The following is a 19,456-nucleotide window of genomic DNA, read 5'->3' on the forward strand; positions in this document are numbered from 1 at the left end:
TTCTGATGATTTGATTTTTAACTTATTTCTGGAATTTGTAGCTTTTAGTGGAGACCTACATCTGAGGCACTATGGGTAGAGACAGCGAGGTTACTTCCCCCCAAGGCAGGTGATTTGATAAAGGTTTGGGGTCACATCCTTAGGACTCATGGCTGCCCTGTGTCTTCTGTCCCCATGGCAGGACCACGTGGTTCCCAAGACTGCCTCCTTCATGAAAGGAGACGCGCAAAGTCATTCTGTCTGAGACGCCTTATGTTCCTCTCTCATCATGAGGAGCCAAGCTACACTCAGAAGAAAATAGTGACTTGGAGCGAAACATGTAACCTGAAAGGCCTTTTCCTCTTTCGGAAATGTAAGTAAACATGGCCGGGCCCTGGAGAGATGCCATCTCAGCCACAGGATGGCACTCCACAGGGGCTACCCTTTCATAGTAATACCCCTGGTTCATACCCCCTCCTCGCTGTGTACAATTTGGGGGCTCAAGTGCCCCTCACCTCTGAGAGTGGAGATCCAGTCATCCCTCAGCCCTCAATCCAAGACTTAACAACAGCCAACACAGGTGGAGCCCATGCTTTATGCTGGACATGGGGCCAAGGGGTTCACCTCACTCTGTACTTAACCCTGGTCCCGTCCCAGAAGCCCTCAGCGGTCATGGCTTTAGCCCTTGCTCAGCAGCGGGGCTGGGGTTTCAAGCCCCATGGGTCTAATGCTGGAGCCTGTGCTCTTAGCCCTTCTGCCATTCTTCCCATGGGGCCTGTCTGATGATTCATGTCTTATTCTACACCCAGAGACAATGAGGCATAAACCAGAATAAAAGGGGGCTATTACGATACCACTATCTGCCGTTTATCTAAATTAGGTAATAAATCACAGAGCCACTTGGAACACTATACACGTCAGCCTCCTGAGCATTTAGTTATCACTTAGTGCCATTTGATGGTGCCTATGGTATAATTAACACTTTCATCTAGAAAATATATTTCCGTGAAATGGAAAAGTGAAAGAGAAGATACATTTAACCTGCCCCTCCTCTTCCTTGAAGACTGGGCACAATCCCCTGTCGGTGGTCGACTGGGGTGGCTCAGTCTAGTGAGTGGGCACGCCAGCATTCTCAGCCCTCTCCAGCCCAGATGGTGTCCTGGGAAGGGGGACGGCTGTCGCTGAGGTAGCAGCAGGCCCAGCTGAGCCCCACAGAGCTTGGTGCCCATTCATCAGCCTCAGCAGGATCGGACATCTGCCGCTGGCATTTCCAGATGTTTGCCTTTATCACACGTTGATGCGGCTCAGTGTTTTCATTAAGGGCCTCATCAAAAGCTCTAGCTGGTTGGAAACGTGTATTGTTCATTTTATTTGAGTTCCTTATCATGTTCAAAATGTTCCAGGCGCCATTAGGAGACACAAAAGCCTCAGAAAACACAGTTTCAGGGGGCGGAAGCTCACCGTAGCGTGGAGGAGACACGGCCACCGACATTTACAAACATTTTGCTGAACAGAATCAGCTGTTAGGCATGAGAGTCGCTCAAAGCAGCACAGCAGAGCACGGGGTAGTTGGCGGGGGGAGGGTGGTGGTAGAGACAGGATTTAATGTTCGCCTGCGGGAAATCTTCTAAAATCATATGGGTGTTCCAGTGTTCCAGGCTGTTTGTTCATTAACAGGGTCTTCCGATTACTTCCCAGTGAGGATGGGGTGTGGGGGCCAGATAGGAGGCAGAGGCTTGGTCAGGAAAAGAGGAAAGGGGACACACATTTTGGCTTGAGATTAACCTTTGAGGTACAGGGCCAGGCATATTATAATTAATGCTTAATCATAAATGGAGCTTGGCCGGATGCATTGATTCACACACAGGTTACTAAAGGCATTTAGGGAAAATAGAATGTAGGCAATGAGAACTGTCCTCATCAATTTGTAAAATTCACATCTGAGACAGCATGCTGGAAGTACAGAGAATGCTCCTTATAGGTATAAATTAAAGCCATCTTCCTCAGAAAAGGATAATTTAAATGATCAATAACCTCTTGAAAGAATATCTGGAGGGTATATGCCTTTTAAAAATTGACTTTGTTCATTCTCCGCCTCTTATCAAAAAAGGGTTTTAGAGGCTTATAACAAAAGATATGACAGTGAAGTTATTAAAATAGAAATGGGAAATTAAAACCCAGTCGGAAAAGAGAATACAAAATTTCTAACTACAGCGACTAACCTTCTGTGATCAACCTCTAAATTTAATCCCGAACTCCCTGGAATCCAAGGTGAAGAGGGAAAGCAATCAATTATATAGGTTCAGCTACGTTTAGGACAAAGCATGTCAACTCATGAGTATTTGATTATTTGTGAATTTATAAAAGTAAGAGAGGCAGAGGAAACGTCTGTGAAAATGGGGGGAAAGATTTTTTTAAAATATCTGGAAAAGGAAGGATGGATTTTGAAATTTTGGGGTGAGGAGCAAAGCTTAGGCAACAATGACTGATGCATTAACTAAGATCTGGGTGGGTGAACCTGGGGTGGCTCCGATGCAGTCAGTTTATTGTTGAATAAATCACTTCAGTGGTGAGCGAGCCAAGGTCAGGACCAGGACCCAGGCATTTGGTGTGCCTGGCCTGTCCTTGGGAAGAGGCCGTGTCCTATTTCTCTGTACCAGTGCCTGGTACATCGTGCACATAAAGAACTCAACCATGGCTCTGTTTCTCCCGGGCTGAGAACTCCAGGAGGGCAAGGACGCAGTCCCAACACGCCGGGACGCCTAGTCCTAATAGTGACTCCTAGTAGCCACTCAGCTGGATGGAGTTGGATGCTAATAGCTCACAAACTAAAAATGGGAAACGTACCATAAAATGCCAACCACTGTTCATGGGAGCAACTTAGTGGGAGCATTTTCCCAACTCTCAGTGGCCGCGGTCAAATCTGCCAGCTTTCGTGGTGGGAAGTCCTGGATGGACCTGCCGGGGTGGTGGGGGCGCGTAGTTATGAAGAGTTGGATGAGTGGGTGCAATTGTGACGTTGGACTTCTTTTTCAAGAGCTCTGTTGTGGCCCTTCTGACAGAATGCTGACTGCAGGGCTCTGCAGGCTGTGTCGGTTCTCCTGTGGCCCTGCCAGCGGGGAGGTGGGGGAGGGACCCTCAGTGACAGCGCTGACCTGTCTCTAGCTGTCTTCCCAGCAGGCTTTAGGGTGAGATTTGAGCAGGCGCCACATTCCACTAGCTAGTTTGCAGCCGCCTTTTATCCTCAGTCTCCCAGCAGATTCCTGAGCTGCCCTGAAGAGCCTTTCTGTTTCACCCTTTTCTTTGAGGAGTCCCTCGAGGGCTCATTTTGGCCCTGCAGAGAATGATTTTGCCACAGGGTGGAGCCCTGGGCTCAGACGGGCAGGGTCTCGTGGAGGCCCCTGAGGTCTGGAATGCTGGGGCCGCCACGCGGGAGGCTGTGACGTGGACGTCAAGCCCCCAGGAAGGGGGATGCCTCTGCCAGCAGGACGTGGCCTGTGGCCGGGGTAGGCTGTGTGGGTCCCTGGGGTCCCATACTGGGTGTGTGTTGTGGGGGCAGTTGCGTCTGAAGCGAGGTGCTGGGAGACGGCAGGAGCGCTGGTCTGGGCAGGACAGCAGGGGGCATCTCTGAAGTGGGGATTGGCATAGTTGCTCAGTAACACTGGATCAAGGGGTCCGGAGGGTAAAGGCCTCTCGAAGTCCTGTTGCAGTGTCTGGCTTGGAGCCCAGGCTCCCGTAGCTGTGGTTTACTGTGCTGGTGACCCTCCCCTGGAGGCTGAAGGACCCTCCAGTTCCATCCCTGCAAGTCCTCACTCCCTCGATGGAGGAGACGCTGAGGTTATCAGCCACTCAGGGAAGCGTTGTGGCCTGGCTAACCCTGTGTGAGAAGTAGGGCTCTCTGACTGCCCTGCCTGTCCCCTGAGGGCTGCGAACTGAGTGCTGTGAAGGCCCCCAGAGAAGGCTCACAGCACAGAGCTGTACATACAAATGCCCCACAAGGGCTGGCGTTAGTGTTAGAAACCAGGGTTGCTCCGCAGGCATTAGGAAATACAGGGCTCCAGGCGCAGATTTTAGTGTCAGGGTTCCACTGAGAATCATTTTGTCTGTTTTTCTACCACCATGGATGGAAATACTGGAGTAGGTCCTAGATTTTTTGTTTGTTAGTTGCAGAGTTGCCCAGACATGGAAAAGGACGTATAAGCCAGAGGAAGGGCCAGCAAGTCAGTCAGGTGAAATCAACAGTGATGGCGGTACTGGTTGCAAGTGTGGGCCCTGAGTCTGCAGTGGACGGAGGGAGTTTAGGCGGAGTGAGGACTCCTAACAGCTGGACCACGGCATCTGAAATGTGCCGTCAGGAGTTGCTCAGACTCCGCAGCAGATGCTGGGGTTCTGCCCAAGTGAGGATTCCGCCGGCCAGCTTGGCGGCCACTTCGAGAGAGTGGGGGCTGCTCAGCATGAAGGTGTGAAGAGAGACCAGAATGAGAAAGCAGCAGGAGGAGACCGTGTGGCTGAACTGGCCTAAGATCTGAATGCCCCTGAGGTCATGGGGCAGGGTGGGGTGGGGGTGGCGCAGGCAGTGTCCAGACAGCGCCAGCGTGTGTGCCATCCCTCGGGTGGCTGTACCTGTGGGGAAGGTCAACCCAGTCCCCCTGCTCCCAGAGGCCTGTCTTCCTGCCAGGACCACCTCAATCCAGTGATCAGAGGCCAGCACACACTCCTTGGGCACTTGGTACTGGGGCGTTGCTGTGGGGTTGGAATGGGGAGCTCCAGTTACAGGGGTCATGCTGCCTGGCCAGGTAGGGGCCAAGAGCTGGGGTCTGAGGGCAATTCCCTGACACCCTTCACCATCCTCTGCCAATGTGACCAGTAAAGTTCAGGATGGAGGCCTGTGGGGCCCAGTCAAGCCCCTGTCTTGACTCCTGGCTTAGTCACCTCTGCCTCACCTGCAGTCACAGATGGAGGTGTGGGGAGCGATGGGTGAGAGAGGAAGGGGCAGGGTTTGGACTGAGGCTGAACTGATGGCCAGCTGGGCCACCCACAAGAATCAAGGTGGGGTAGGTGGAAGTGACAATGGGTAAAGATCAAAGATGAGGAGGAGGCAGCAGCAGAGGAAGGCACAGCCAACATGCAGAGCATCCTTCTAAAACCAGCTGGGTGACTAAAAGTGAGCCCCAAGCTTTATCTCGACTTCTGACTCTGTGAAATGAAGCTCCCTCCCTGTTCTGTCCTGATAGTACCCACAGGAAGGGGCTCTGATACCCCAGAGACCCAGGGCAGGTGGATGGCCATCAGGAAGTGCAGAGGGTAGGAGTTGGGGGGTAGAAGTGGAAGTGATGTGCAGACCCAAGGAATTCAGGAGTCTGATCACCAGGTTTGGAGACAGGGTGGCTGGGAGGCCACTGTGCCTTGAGTAGGAATGAGGGTGTGCAGGAAGTGTGTTTTGTAACATGATGAATTCAAGAAGGTGACTGGCAGCTGCAAAAGTGGCCCTGGACCAAGGAAGCCACAGAGGCGGGAGGCTGGTGAGGGTTGGTTGCAACAGAAAGTTTATGAAGAGCCAAGGGGCTTCCCTGCTGGCTCAGATGGTAAACAATCTGCCTCCAGTGCAGGAGACCCTAGATTGGGAAGACCCCCTGGAGAAGGGAATGGTAACCCACTCCAGTATTTGTGCCTGGAGAATTCCATGGACAGAGGAGCCTGGCGGGCTACAGTCCATGGGGTCGCAAAGAGTCAGACACGACTGAGTGAATTAAGGGGCATTTGCTGAGCAGAGAAACAAGTCAAAGGTAGTGCTGTGGGGAGGACAGTCATCTAGAAGCACTGATGCATCGGGATGCATCGGGATGCATCTAGAGAAGGTGACAGGAGGGAGATGAGGCAGGAGATGGCTGGGAAAGTGCATCCTGTGGAGGCTGGGGCGACAGGGGCAGAGCTGCGCAGGAGAGGAATGGCAGAGGGATGGGGATGGCATGCAGATTTCGAGGAATGAGGGGATGGTGAGGACATAGAGGAACATTTTACTGACAGTCAGGGTTCCCCACATAGCACCTCATAGAACCATGAGTCCCCACTAGCCCAATGCCCCAGTGCCATGATACTTGCCATTCCTGGCTGCCAGACACAGCCCTTGGGCATGGGCGGGGAGGAAGTCCACAGCCTGGGTGACAGCCCTCAAGTCCCACAAGTGATCAGACCACCTAACACCAAACATATAAAAGGTCAGGATCAGGACATTCAGCAGATTTCCAGCTACTTGTACCTCCCCAAACATAGCTGTAACCAGTCATAATGGCTGCCACTGCCCCCCAATAAGAGGGGAGGACCCTGAAACCCTCACTCAGAGCCAGCTTACTTTTTTTCCAATTCAGGCTATTTTATTTTATTATTTTTTTAAAACTTTTGTATTGGGATATAGCAGATTAAAAATGCTGTGATAGTTTCAGGTGAACAGCAAAGGGACTCAGTCATACATACACATGCATCCATTCTCCCCCAAGCCCCTCTCCCATCCAGGCTGCCACGTAACACTGAGCAGAGTTCCATGTGCCATACAGTAGGTCCATGTTGGTTATCCTTTTTAACAGAGTGATTATCCTTTTAATAGCAAAGTGTACATGTCCATTCCAAACTCCCTAACTCTCCTTTCCCTCATCCTTCCCCCACCCCAGAGCTGACTTGCTTTTATATAACACACAGTTCTGATCAACATTGTAACCTGGTTTCAACTTTTTAAAAAAATCAAAATCAAGAGGAAAAAGCACAAGGTAAATGGCAGTGCAAATCTCTAACGTGTGAGATCATGATGGGGAGGGCTTGGCCTGGCCAAGCTCTCAGTTCCCAATGAAGACTGACAGTGTATGATTGCCACATTTTCATAAAGAGGATCTAGAGTTACAAAGACATTGTGGAATAATATTCCATCTCCGTTGCTTAAGAAGGCAGGGCAACTCAAAAAGATACATGTATTATCACCCCAGTGTTCATTGCAGCACTATTTATGATAGCCAGGACATGGAAGGAACATAGATGTCCATCGATGGGGGAATGGATAAAGAAGAAGTGGTACATATACACAATGGAATATTACCCAGCCATAAAAAAGAATGAAAAATGCCATTTGCAGAGATGTGGATGGACAATAGAGATTATCGTACCGAGTGAGGTAAGTCAAACAGAGAAAGACAAATATCATATGATATTACTTAGATGTGGAATCTAAATCTAAAAAAAAGGTACAAGTGAACCTATTTATAGAACAGATACAGAGTCACAGATGTAGAAAATAAACCTATGGTTACCATGGAGGAAGGGAGGGATAAGTTGGAAGATTAGGATTGACATATACACAGTACTGTATATAAAATAGATAACTAATAAGAACCTACTGTATAGCACAGGGAGCTCTACTCAATTCTCTGTAATGACCTATATGGGAAAAGAATCTAAGAAAGAGTGGATATAATTGATTCACTTTGCTATACAGCAGAAACTAACACAGCCTTGCAAATCATCTATACCCCAATAAAAATTAATTTTTTAAAAAAGAAGGCAGGGCAGTGTATGGTACATGTTAGGAAGTGTTTTTAAAAGTTTAGGTTCTTGAGCAGGGAATGAAACCCCATTTACTGAGCACGTACTGTGTACGGTGGTTTAGTCACTAATTCGTGTCCAACTCTTGTGATCCCATGGACGATAGCCCGCCAGGCTTCTCTGTCCATGGGATTTTCCAAGCAAGAATACTGGAGTGGGTTGCCATTTCATTCCACAGAGGATCTTCCCAATCCAGGGATCGAACCTGGGTGTCCAGGCAGATTCTTTACTGACTTGAGTCACCAGGGAAACCTTACTGTATGTTCACCCACCTAAATACCATTACCTCCTAACAATCCTGCAAGTTATTATTATCTTTACCACTTTATAGAAAAGAAAACGGAGCTGAAGTGATTTGTCCCAGACACACTGCTAATGCTTTTTCCACGTCACCCTTGGCTTCCTGCAGTTTCCTGGCAGGGGCGTGTGTGGAAAGCCTGCTCTCTGACAACAAGTGGGTGCCCTGGGCTGGAGCCCAGGTGATGCCCTCTGGGGCAGTGCTGATGCTGGCACTGCCCCATCAGCTCAATGTGGGGCCCGATGTTCCTGCCTCAGCCTCCACAGCCTTGGAAAGTCTGAGGGGTGGCGGCGGGGGGGACCAGCCCCACTCCTGCCCCTGAATTCGGGACAAAGCCTCCTGCCCCCTCTCCACGGGCAGACCGTAAGCAGCGAGGTGTTTGCAGCTGAAAGACAAATCGCAGCTACGAGAGCCCCGTCATAAGGGGTGGTTTTGTGAACCCCATCCTCCAGGGAAGATCACTACTGAAGGACTCTAATACTGACAGGCTCTGTTTTTCATTCCCTAATCATTCAGAAAAATACATCCATCTCCGTAATCATTGAGGTTTTTCCTGTGTAAAGGTCAAACTATAAAAAGATAAGTGGACTCAGAGAAATCCAGGCTAGTCACGAAAACGTGGCGGTCTATTAAAATGGATCCCCAAAGGGATTTAATCCTCCTTCAGAAACAGCTCATAATAATAATCCCCTCTTTACTCTCCCCAATGTGTGTTAAGTTTCTGTTTTTAAGTTCAAGGACATGCAAGTGACTGAATTGGTGGAGCCTGGGCCGTGCAGACCAGGGTCCTAGCTGAGAATCTCTGACCAGCCATTCCACACCAGAAGCCTGGAGTGAGTACCCTCACCCCTTGAACCTCATTTCCCTCACCTGCAGAATGGGGAAGAGCCCCGGTCTCGGTGCTATCCTTAGGGGCCTGGGTGCTGCCTGGCAAGGTGCAGGCCTGTGGGCCTTTGAGAACCTTCCCACTAGCCCGTCCACACTCTCCAACTGAGAGGCAGATAAGTGTGTCCTGGCTTGGCTTGCTGGCAGTATGGAGGGTGCTTCTGGACCACGGCCTGGCCCGGAGACAGATCCCCTGCTCTGGCCTTCTTCCCCGCCTCTGGCCCCCCAGACGTTCCCAGACTCTGATGGGCTCTGCCAAATGGACTTGGGTGACCTGTGAAGGCCTTGCAGCTAGAAGATAAACAAGTATCTGCGAGATCCCCATCACGAGGACATTTTAAAGGGCACTTGGTAATTTAACTGCTTTTGTGAAGCTGAGCAAGTGTTGGGGGAATGATAGAGTATCTTGAAAATTCAGCCTGGACAGGAAAATCCTGGCTTTCCTCTTTATTAAAAACTTGGAGAAGATCTTTAAGGGTGTTTTTTGGGAAGATAAGGAACAGCTGTGTCCCCTGTTTATTAAGTCAAGGCCCCATCTCTGGTCAATTTTGTGCAGCCCTGCTCATGAAATAGGCCCAGCCTGGTCTCTCCCGCACTAGCACCCTGACTGATGGCATCTAGGAGATGGCAGTCAGCTTTCCTGGTGGCAGACCCTCCAAGACGTGGGAGGCTCCCACATATAGGAGCTGACTTTTGTTTCTTGATTTGTGTCCAAGTAACCCAGGTGGTGCGGTAGTAGAGAACCCGCCTGCCAATGCAGGAGACGTAGGAGATGTGGGTTCAATTCCTGGGTTGGGAAAAAGATCCCCCTGGAGGAGGGCATGGCAACCCACTCCAGTATGCTTGCCTGGGAAATCCCATGGATAGAGGAGACTGGCGGGCTACAGTCCATGGGGTTGCAAAGAGCTGGACATGACAGAGCACACTCAGAGAAACAGAAGAAACAGTATGGGCCGAAATCTTCAGGGGAGAGTGCTGGCTCTCGGCTCCAGCCAACTGGGGTGTGGCAGGAGACGAGGCTGGCCACAGCCAGATCCCACAGCCATCAGCTGGAGAGAGTGGCATGTCTCCTTTGTGCTCTACAAAGGTCACACGGGCTGCGGGAGGGGAAGGGCTCAGAGAAAGGAGGACCCGGTCGCCTCAGTCACCCGGGGACATGGTGGCAGGGGAAGCAGAGATGATGAATCTGGAGAGCTGGTGGGGTGGTGTGACATGGAGGGCAAGGGACAGATGGGCCTGGGAGGAGGCCTGGCCACTTGCACAGATGTGAGGGCTCAGCATGGGATGAACGCGAGGGGAGAGGTATGGATGTGGGTGTTTACGGTGAGTCAGTCATGCAGGTTGAGGTGCCTGAGGGTTATCCAGGTGACTGAGGTGCCGTGGAACACAGACGTGCACAGTAAGGGAGAGAGTCAAGAGAGAGGTGGAAAAGTGGATGAGGCCGGCTCACAGGTGGCCAGTAACTGAAGCCAAAGAGTGGACGAGATCTCCCAGGGAAGGTATAGGGTGAGGCCTAAAGAGGGCCAGGACAAGCTCCAGGAATGACGGACATTCAAGCTTAATGAAACAGACTCCACGGAGGAACCTAAGGAGTGGAAAGAAGGGTGACTGGGAGAGTGTGGTGTCCAGGGACCCCCGAGATGAGAGTCTGCAGGGGTCAGGGCCGTGGAGAGGGTTGCCTTAGAGACTGGGCTCCTGGTTGGGTTAACCTGTGGGTGATTGAGGTGGATTTGGCTCAGCCAGCAATGCTAAGGTTCATGCTGTGGTTTCAGCTAGCTCTGCAGATGGTCTGTTTTCCTGGAGAGAAGATTCAAGGTGGGCTCCTTGGGAGTTTCCAGGAGATCTGTCAATGGAAACTTTATTCCACATCTTAAATTATCTCCCTGACAGGATCTTTTTAATTTAGATTAAAATGTAACCAGGGCTACTGTGTTTATATTATTTTAACCTGACAAAAAATGTTTATAGCAAATGCTTATATTAAACATTAACATGAGAATATTTTACTGTCCTTTAGGCTCTTCAATGAAGAGCCTAATTTTAAAAGATCTGCAAATTACATGTGTAATTTGTAGGCTCTCAGAGAGAATCTACCTCTTCAGCTTTATTTCAGGTCACCAGGGACCTGTCTTAGGCCATTAGGTATTTAATGTGACACACTCTGCTTTGCAAAGTAAAAGAGAAAGGGCTGTTTTTGGCTCGGATACAGCAGCTTTGCCCCCAGATGTGTCCAACAGCCCGATTTAGTATTAAAGCTCTGAAATGATTGATTATCCATTAGGGCAGCTATTTAAAGAGTTCATTGAATCGGCTTCAAACCAACAACAGCTGCGCCGCAAGGGCAGCTAGGCGAGGCCGGGTAGAACCAAGTGGAACCTGAATGGAGCTGTGGATTCTGCCTTCCGCGGGGCTCCGAGAGCAGACCTCCATCAAGACAAGTTCCAGGTTGCTGTCGCCTTCTTGCCTGGTGATCAGGCAGGTGCCAGCCACTGCCTGCCGGACCGCAATCAGGGAGGACTCCTCGCTGGGAAGGAAAACTGTCACGGGCACGGCTCAGAGCTGAACTCTTCTCTTGCTCTGCCTTGCTCCTCCCCACCCTCCTCTCTCCCTTATGTCCTGCCAGGCCCTTCTCATCTACCCCTCCCTGGGGCCTCGGACCCTCAGCTGTCCTAGGCCTACACTCCCGCCACACTCTTGCCTCCCCAAATCATTGCAGCCGCCCCAGCAGGGTTTGCCCCTAATCCCTCCTGACTCTCTCAGGCAGCACGGCACCAGCAAACTGCAAAGCCTCAGGCCATTGTTGTCTTCTCCCAACCCTGGCAGGTTTCCTCTCACCGGCACCACCCAACTCACCCTGCCTCCTCCTCGTATGCTTAGCAAATAGTTTACCTTGGCAAGTTCACCAGGAAGCAATAATACTGCTAAAGGCGGGTGCTTGATGGACCTTTACTTTTTGAAGTTGCGTATGTGTAGGTAGGTGTACCTTTGGTGGGTGTTAAGCAGTTTCCAGGCTGAAGTTAATGGCTGCCCACATAACCCTAGCAGCCCCGGGGCTCCAGCACTGTCTGCTTGGTGTGTCAGAGCACAGGCAATGCTATATTCCCGAGACGCCTTGGCTGGTCCCAGGGTCCGCTCTGTCCAAGCCCAGGCAAGAGGCCTGTGTCCTTGGAGGATGTGTCAGTGCCCCCCAAGAGCTTTGTGGTGGGAGAGCTCCCTACGGAGTGCTGGGGCACTAGTCACGAAGGCTGTACCCAGGAGCTCTGTGCAGTGGCTGCTGTGGGGTCTGCCTAGCCCGTCTTCAGGGTTGGCACCACCATCCCCTAGATGGAGCTGTGACTGTCTCACAGCCACGTCCCTTCCTGGAATTGCCCTCGGGGGAGGTGACCTACATCTCTCAAGGTTAAGCCCCGTCCCAGAGGTTGGCCTGTGGCCATGACCAGCTGAGGGGGAGGAGGCTCCAAGCCCAGGCCCTTAGACCACTGTTTGGGACAATTCTGAGGGGCCATCTCAGCTCCTGAGTTCCTGGAGAACTGTTGAGATCTCAGGTACAACGGCAGTCAGGCTTAGTTTCTCCCTCTGCTCAGTCCTGCCTTTTTTTCTTCCTTGCACTCACTGTCAAGTCTGCACACAACTCGGGGAACCCAGTCTAAGAGAGCTGTCGTGGCTGAGCTCAGGGAGAGGCAGGGCTGACCCAGCATGCACCCCCCACCCCAAACTCTCAATCCAGAGCCACCTGCCTGGCCATGCTGTGTCAGGGCTGCTGAAGTATCTCAGGTGTTCTGTTCTTACACTCAAGCCTTCCTAAGAGGTTACTTGGGAGATACATGGGTTTGGACAGTTGGAAAAAATTGTGCTGCTTTGGGCCCTTGGTCTGGGTTTAAAAAAAAAAAATTTATTTAGGCTGTGCTGGTTCTTTGTTGCTGTGCTAAGCTTTTCTCTAGTTGCAGGGAGCAAGGGCTACTCTCTAATTGCTGGTGTGCAGGCTTCTCATTGCAGTGGCTTCTCTTGTTGAGGAGCACGGGCTCCAGGGTGCCGGGCTTCCGTAATTGGAGCTCATGGACTCAGTAGTTGGGGTTCCTAGGCTCTACAGCACAGGCTCTATAGTTGTGGCTCATGGCCTTAGTTGCTCTGAGGCATGTGAGATCTTCCCACACCAGGGATCGAACCCGAGATTCTTCACCACTGAGCCACCAGGGAAGACCTAGTCTGTCTTTGATTTGTAGCTATGCCACCAACACCAACAACTGGGCTCATGATCGGGCTTTCTCTGCTTTGGCTGCAGGAAGCTTGGAGCCCATTCCGTGTGTTGCAAGACACCCTGGTACCTTCTGAGTTCCCTTAACACACCTTCCTCAGTATTGTTATTTGGGTTGCTTTGCCGTATCATGCAACTCTCAGAGTTGCCTTCGTGTCTGTTTGGAACGAGGTCGGTATAAACGAGTAAGCACATACATACAGCATTAAGGCTGTGTTGTCAGACAGACCTGGCTGCTGGTTATCAGGTAGGACATTTGCCAAGTCACAACTTCTCTGAACCATAGTTTCTTCAGCCAGAGAGTGGGCCTGATGCCTGCATCACTAGATTATTTTGAAGATACATACAGTAAACACATGGCTAATGCATATCAAGTGCTCAATAAATGGAAGACGTTAATAACACTTTTTAAATGAAATTGTGTTGCTCTCGCAAACCTGTCCTTCCAGGTAGTCTGATCTCCTTCATTACTCCCTGTCACATGCTGGCTGTTAACCAAGATACATTCCTGGGCCCTTGAGTTTATACTTTCTTGTGGAAGAAGGATGCCCACCCAGACATCCACAGCTCCCAGCAGACTGTGTGGACCAGTAGCAGGGCCAGTGGAGATGCTCACAGATTGTTTATCCAGGCAGGTGGATACACAATTAAAACACTCATGATATAAATGAGCACATACTTGACTGGAGAAAAACTAGAACCTCTTCATGTAAACTGAACCTTCAGAAAATGAAAAAAAAAACGTTGTAGATGAGAGATTGGTGATGAGTAATTTAACCAAGACGATGTAAATCTAGGCTTTTGAATACTTTAAATATAACAGCTTGATATAAAAAGAATTGCACTAAATTTTTTAAAGCTGAGATCTTCCCTCGGGTGAGAGACTCACTTTCCTGCAGAGACACGTTCCCCAAAAGGCAAGTGGAAAAGGCGAAGAATCACATCCCCACCGCGTTCCCCTCCCCCAGCCAGCTTAGGAGGGTTTCTAAGCATTTTGTAGTCTGCCCTCACTCCCCGCGTGCCACTCAATCACCTTGCAAACCAGTTTGGAACCTGTATTGGAACAGAAAAGCCCATTTCAAGAGGGTGGTGGCTTGGGAAAATCTTTTATTTGTCCCTAAGGTCAACAGGTCCCTGACTCTTCCCCTCATAAAAGCCACATGGACCTGACCCTTGCCCTGGAGCTCATCCGCAACTGGGTGTGAAACTAGAGATGCTAGTTTTTCTTGGGGGTGAGGTCTATGGAGCAGGAACCGCCCGCAGGCAGGTCTAGGACAGGTCTCATGGGTGCATCCTCTTAGGGAGGACACGGGGATGGTGTGAGGGCAGGATGCTGAGGATGGGGCTCAAGGGCAGGATGGAGAGCAGGTGGAGGAAGCCCCGGTTGGTCTTTTTGTAGGAGCGGGCCTCAGGAAGAGGGAGAGGATCAAAGAAGTAGAGGGAGGCTGAGGCCCAGCAAGTACCTGGTGGGGCATTTACTACTGGAAAGGTGAGGGGTAGCAGGCCACACCCCTGAGGCTGGCTTGAGAGGGGCCAGGTGAATCTGGGAGGAACTGCTGCTGAGCTGCTATGGCCACTAGTGAGAGGGGGAGAGGCTGAGGGTTGACGACCCTTCAGGTCAGGCTTCAAGAGCCTTCCTTTCTGGGATCAGTCAGCGCAGAGGGACAGTTGATGCCTGGGGAACCAGGGACGTCCTCCTCTATCACACAGGCAGCCCCTTGTCTGTCCCCCTCAGTGCACAGCCTAAGGAAGCAGGTGGGGCAGGGCTCCATTTTCAGTCTCTTTTAGCATCTATTGACTTTTTTTCTTAAAAACCTGTTACCTACACATTTCCTTGCACCTCCAGAATTTTGATGAGTGAGAAAACCCACATACTTCACCTCCATCTCAATAAGTTTCTTCCCTTCCCATGGCAGATAGAGGGTCGGAGATGACCAGGGACCCTCCCCGGTGCTTGACATAGCAGATGCCTCAGAGTCCAGTTTCCAAGCACTGGCTGGTGCATTTACCCCGAGTAATGATGATGGTGATGGTGGTGGTGGTGATGAAGCACACAGCCTTATTCCTCAAACAAGGATAATGACAACAATGATAAAGGCAGCAGCAGAGCGTCAAAGAGAGAACAGACTTTGGAGTCAGACCGCCTGGGTCCGAAGGCCAGCTCCACCTCTCACTGGCCGTGGGAAACTGGAGGTCGCTTGACTTCTTTGTGCCAGGCTCCCTCATCTATAAAATGGGGCTCAGTGCCTAATTATGGGGTGTGTTTAGATGGGTGCCTGACATGTGCTAGCATTCTTACCAGCTATGGCTCTTCTTATTTTATTGATATCATTGCTGTAGGCACGAGGCCTTTTCATGTACTATATCATTTGAATCTCACAATCCTATAAGGGAGAAGATATTATTATTATTATCATCACTCCTTATAGATGAGGAAACTGAGGCTCAGAGAGGTTGATGGACTTGCCCAAAGATACTCAGCCTGGTACGGAGCTGGTCTCACCCTTGCAAAGCTGTACAGCCTGGTTACTGGAATGATAAGTGGCGCTTCATCGTGATCCCCGCCCAGCCGGATAGGAGGTTCTACTGCTTCTACTTAATGCATGGAGATAACGGCCAGGTGAGTTAAGCAGCGCCCACACAAGCCTGCCTCCCCTGGCTGAGCTGCTTTTGAGCCAGCTGATCAGGACCGCTCTTCAGAATCACAATTTAACTGCTCTGCTGCGTCCATTGTTCTGTGCATGGAGGCAGCTGCCCCCCTGGCCATCCCACTTGGCGCTGCGGCAGTGATTAATAAGGACATTCTGCATTCACGGGAGGCCTCTCAGCCAAGGCCTCCGAGTACTTTGCAAGCATTAATTAAGCTTCATGGCTGCGGCTCAGGTACGCGGGGGCCCTGGATTCAGTCTCCATGTCTTTAGCTGATGCAAGAAGACACCAAGTCTCTCCCCTAGCAAGCCCTGGCCTTCAGCCTGGCCAGGCCCCAGTGGGCATTCCTCATCCCTGGGGTTTGACCAGAATCATTTGCAGAGAAAAGACTTCCGCTTGTTCTTCCAGACTTCAGAATAATAGCCAGTACTTAGAAGCCATTTCCCATTTGAGTTAGGTCCAGGCCAAGAGCTCCCTGGCTGGGCACTACCTGGTGCCCACTCCCTGGCCCATCTCAGTTAATGGGGAGCCAATGTAGCCCACAGCTGGCACCTTCCAGCGTATTGAAACCCACTGTGCTGTACATGGGCCTTCGGGTCAGGCCTGGCCCTGCACCACCTCTGCAGTGTCCCCCACCCTTCACTCCTGGTTCTACCCTCAGATGTCTGCCGCTTGCCTACTGTGGCTCTGACATCTGGAGCCAGTGGGGAGGTGGGAAGAGACCACATAACTCAGGGTAGAAAGCTTGGGCTTCTACTCAAGGATGTGGGGGAACCACAAAAGGGATGGGCAGGGTCAGATTTATGCTTTGAGATGACAGTTCAGGGAGATGTGTGGGAGGTGAGGGAGGGGGAGGCCAGAGGTCGTGGGGCCAAGAGGAGGCCGGGGTGATGAGCCAGGGGAGCAGGGATGGGACTCTAGTGGGCCGTGTCAGTGGAGGGAAGGAGCTTGAGAGGCGTTTAGAGAGGAGATTTTTAACTTTTTATTTTATAATGGAGTATAGCCAATTAACAGTGACAGTTTCAGGGGGACAGCAGAAAGACTCAGCCATACATATACATGTATCCATTGTCCTCCAGACTCCCTTCCCATCCAGGCTACCACATAACATTGAACAGAGTTCCCTGTGCTTTATAGTAGGTCCCTGTTGGTTATCCATTTTAAATATAGCAGTGTATACATGTCGATAGAGAGGAGATTGACAGGACTTCGTGACTACCTGGAGGCAGCATGAGAAAGGAGGAGGATCCCTAGACGCCCCTCTGGGCTATCAGATCCATTCCACTGGGCGGTTTTGCCCTCCGTGTCCAGCACTGGGCTCAGGGAACTTGTGACCAACTTGGCATTGTTAGTGCAGATGGGCTCCCCCAGCTTCCCCAGTGAAGTCATATCAGAGGGAGCAACCAGACCCAAACCCCTTGCTGTCCCCTCCCATCTCCCAGGCACCATCCTTTCTGGCTTGGCCAGGGATTGAGGCCCAGTACTGAGCACTCATCCTTCACTCCTGGGCTGTGGACATGCCAGGCCACCCCTGAATTGACTCACGTGAGTCTGGGGGTGGGCATTTGTTCCCCACTTGGCTGATGAAACCAAGGCTGATGAAACCAAGAGGTTAAGTGACCTGCCTACCTGGGCTGAGTGGTGGCCCCTGAAAGGTGTTCATGCCCTCATCCCTGAAACCTGTGACTGCGTTACTTTACCTGGTAGAGGGAACTCTGCAGATGTGATTAAGTCAAGGATTTTCACCTGGAGAGATTACCCTGCATTATCTGGGGGGCCCGATGTAATTACAATGATCCTTGTAAGAGGAAGTGGTAACGCCAAAGGTGGCAGAAGGAGACAGGCAGAGAAAAGCAGAAGTGATGTACTTTAAAGATGGAGGAGGGCACCATCAGCCAAGGAATATAGGCAGTCCCTAGAAGTTAGAAAAAGCAAGGAAATGGATTCTCCCCTGGAGCTTCCAGAAGGAGCGGCAAACAGCTGACACTGATTTGAGCCCAGAGAAGCTTATTTCAGGCTTCTGACCTCTGAAACTGTGAGATAATAAATTCCTCAGCATCGTCCAAGTACATCAGAAGTTCCCAGTAGGAGGTATCGTTTAATCTGGGCAAGAGAAGAGGTTTGTTTGGATTCTGCTCAGGCCGACACAAAATCACAATCAGCCTCTTTCCTTGCCCAGAACGGGGGAAGCCACGGGTGCCAGGCCTGGCCCTGGGCAAGACAGAGGGATGAGCCCCCTGGAAATAGGCCGGAAGAGTGTGGGCGACAGAAGATAGGAAGGTATTTGGAGGAGGAAAACAAGAATTTCGCCATTGTCACAGAAGTATGAGCCCCAGTGGCTTGAAGTGCCCGGCAAGGCAAGAAGCAGTGGGGAGGAGTTCCGGTTGCTACTGGGGGTCTCTGCCATAGGTGGATGATGCCAAGGATCTGCAGAGAAAGGGGTGGGGGCAACATCCCCTGAGGCACAGATCTGAGATGAAGGCAGATTCCTTCCCCTCAGTTTAACCTCCAGGGAGAGAAGAGTGAATCTCTGCCTCCTGTGGACTAATCTGCCACAGAGAGGGAGGCAGAGGTGGGAGTGCCTGGGTGGAGCCACACTGGTTCTTCATCAAAGTGAGGGGGTTACAGTTAGGATTTCTGAGGCCCCTTTCCAGCTTAAAGTGTCAAATTCTCTTTGACAAAGAAGTTTCTTTTACCATTGTACATATACGTGGACCTGCCCTGGTTTATAGGGCTTTGGTTATGATTAATCACATTCACACTGTCCTGGGGTGGGGGGCAGTTTGTGGTTGTTTGCAAAGTTAAGAGTTCATTGATCACAGCCTCTGAGGCTGGAACTGGTATTGTCCCATCTTGCAGTTGAGGAAACTGAGGCTCAGAGAGGTGATGTGTTTGGGTCAAGTTAGTTGTCAGAGCCAGGATTTTTTTTTTTAATTTATTCAGGCATTGGTTGCAGCATTCAGGATCTTTAGCTGTGGCATGTGAGATCTAGTTCCCTGAGCAGGGATTGAGCCTGGGCCCCCTGCACTGGGAGTGTGGAGTCTTAGCCACTGGACCCCCATGGAAGTCCTCAGAACCAGAATCTTGACTGAGCTTTTCTGGCCTTTTTATGACACAGCAGGGAGCTTAAAGAACATCCTGTTCAGGCCTGCTCTGTGACCATACCTGGCAGGGCTCCAAACTTGTCCTGGGATACCTCTGCTTCAGGCCTGGACGGGGGGCCTTGGCCCACCCCACTGTTTACCTGCTATCAGATATTTCTGAGCTTGGCCCTGTTCCAGGCCTTGGGGAGCCCTAAGCATGAAGGAACAGGCTGACAGATGCAGCAAGTCATGGAAGCTGGCGTGGGCGGCCCTGGAGCCCAGCAGGGCCTGAGTGGGGGCTGCTGTTCAGCAGCGTTGGAAAGACGGACCATTCAGAGGCCTCAGTAGAGGGTGGGGCAGCCCACACTGGGGTGGACCTGGCCAAAAGCGTGAGGGTAAGAGGTCGAGGTGACCAGGGACTGGGGAGCACTCCTGCTCAAAGGGAGGCAAGCCCTCCCTGCACAAAGTCAGACGATCTGGTTCCACCTTCTCCAGATGTTGCCTTCCTTACTTGCCCTTCCCTTTGCTCCATCAGAGGAAACCCCTGCAGAGCCCTGGCTTCACCCTTCAGGGATTCAGGTGTGGGTTTGAGGTGGTGGGGAGATGCTGGGCCAGCACACACAGAAGCACGGCAGGTTGGTGCCCAGGGCCAGGGGGTGATCACCGCCCTCCCGTCCTGCCACAGGGACAGCTGTCTCCTCTGATCCTTTTCTTTGG

At 51.2% G+C, this 19,456-nt stretch overlaps 1 long non-coding RNA gene across 2 annotated transcripts in view; it reads left to right on the plus strand.

Moving 5' to 3' along the window:
* LOC109572094 (uncharacterized) overlaps window positions 1–19,456 on the plus strand; it is a 62,733-nt gene that overhangs the window by 22,764 nt on the left and 20,513 nt on the right. For both annotated transcript variants that reach the window (XR_011561749.1, XR_011561750.1), the window contains exon 6: window positions 182–352. This is a non-coding gene — a long non-coding RNA (uncharacterized lncRNA). The remainder of the gene's footprint in view (window positions 1–181; window positions 353–19,456) is intronic.

The sequence above is a fragment of the Bos indicus genome, chromosome 18 (genome assembly GCF_029378745.1).
Source record: "Bos indicus isolate NIAB-ARS_2022 breed Sahiwal x Tharparkar chromosome 18, NIAB-ARS_B.indTharparkar_mat_pri_1.0, whole genome shotgun sequence".
Lineage (NCBI taxonomy): Eukaryota > Metazoa > Chordata > Mammalia > Artiodactyla > Bovidae > Bos > Bos indicus.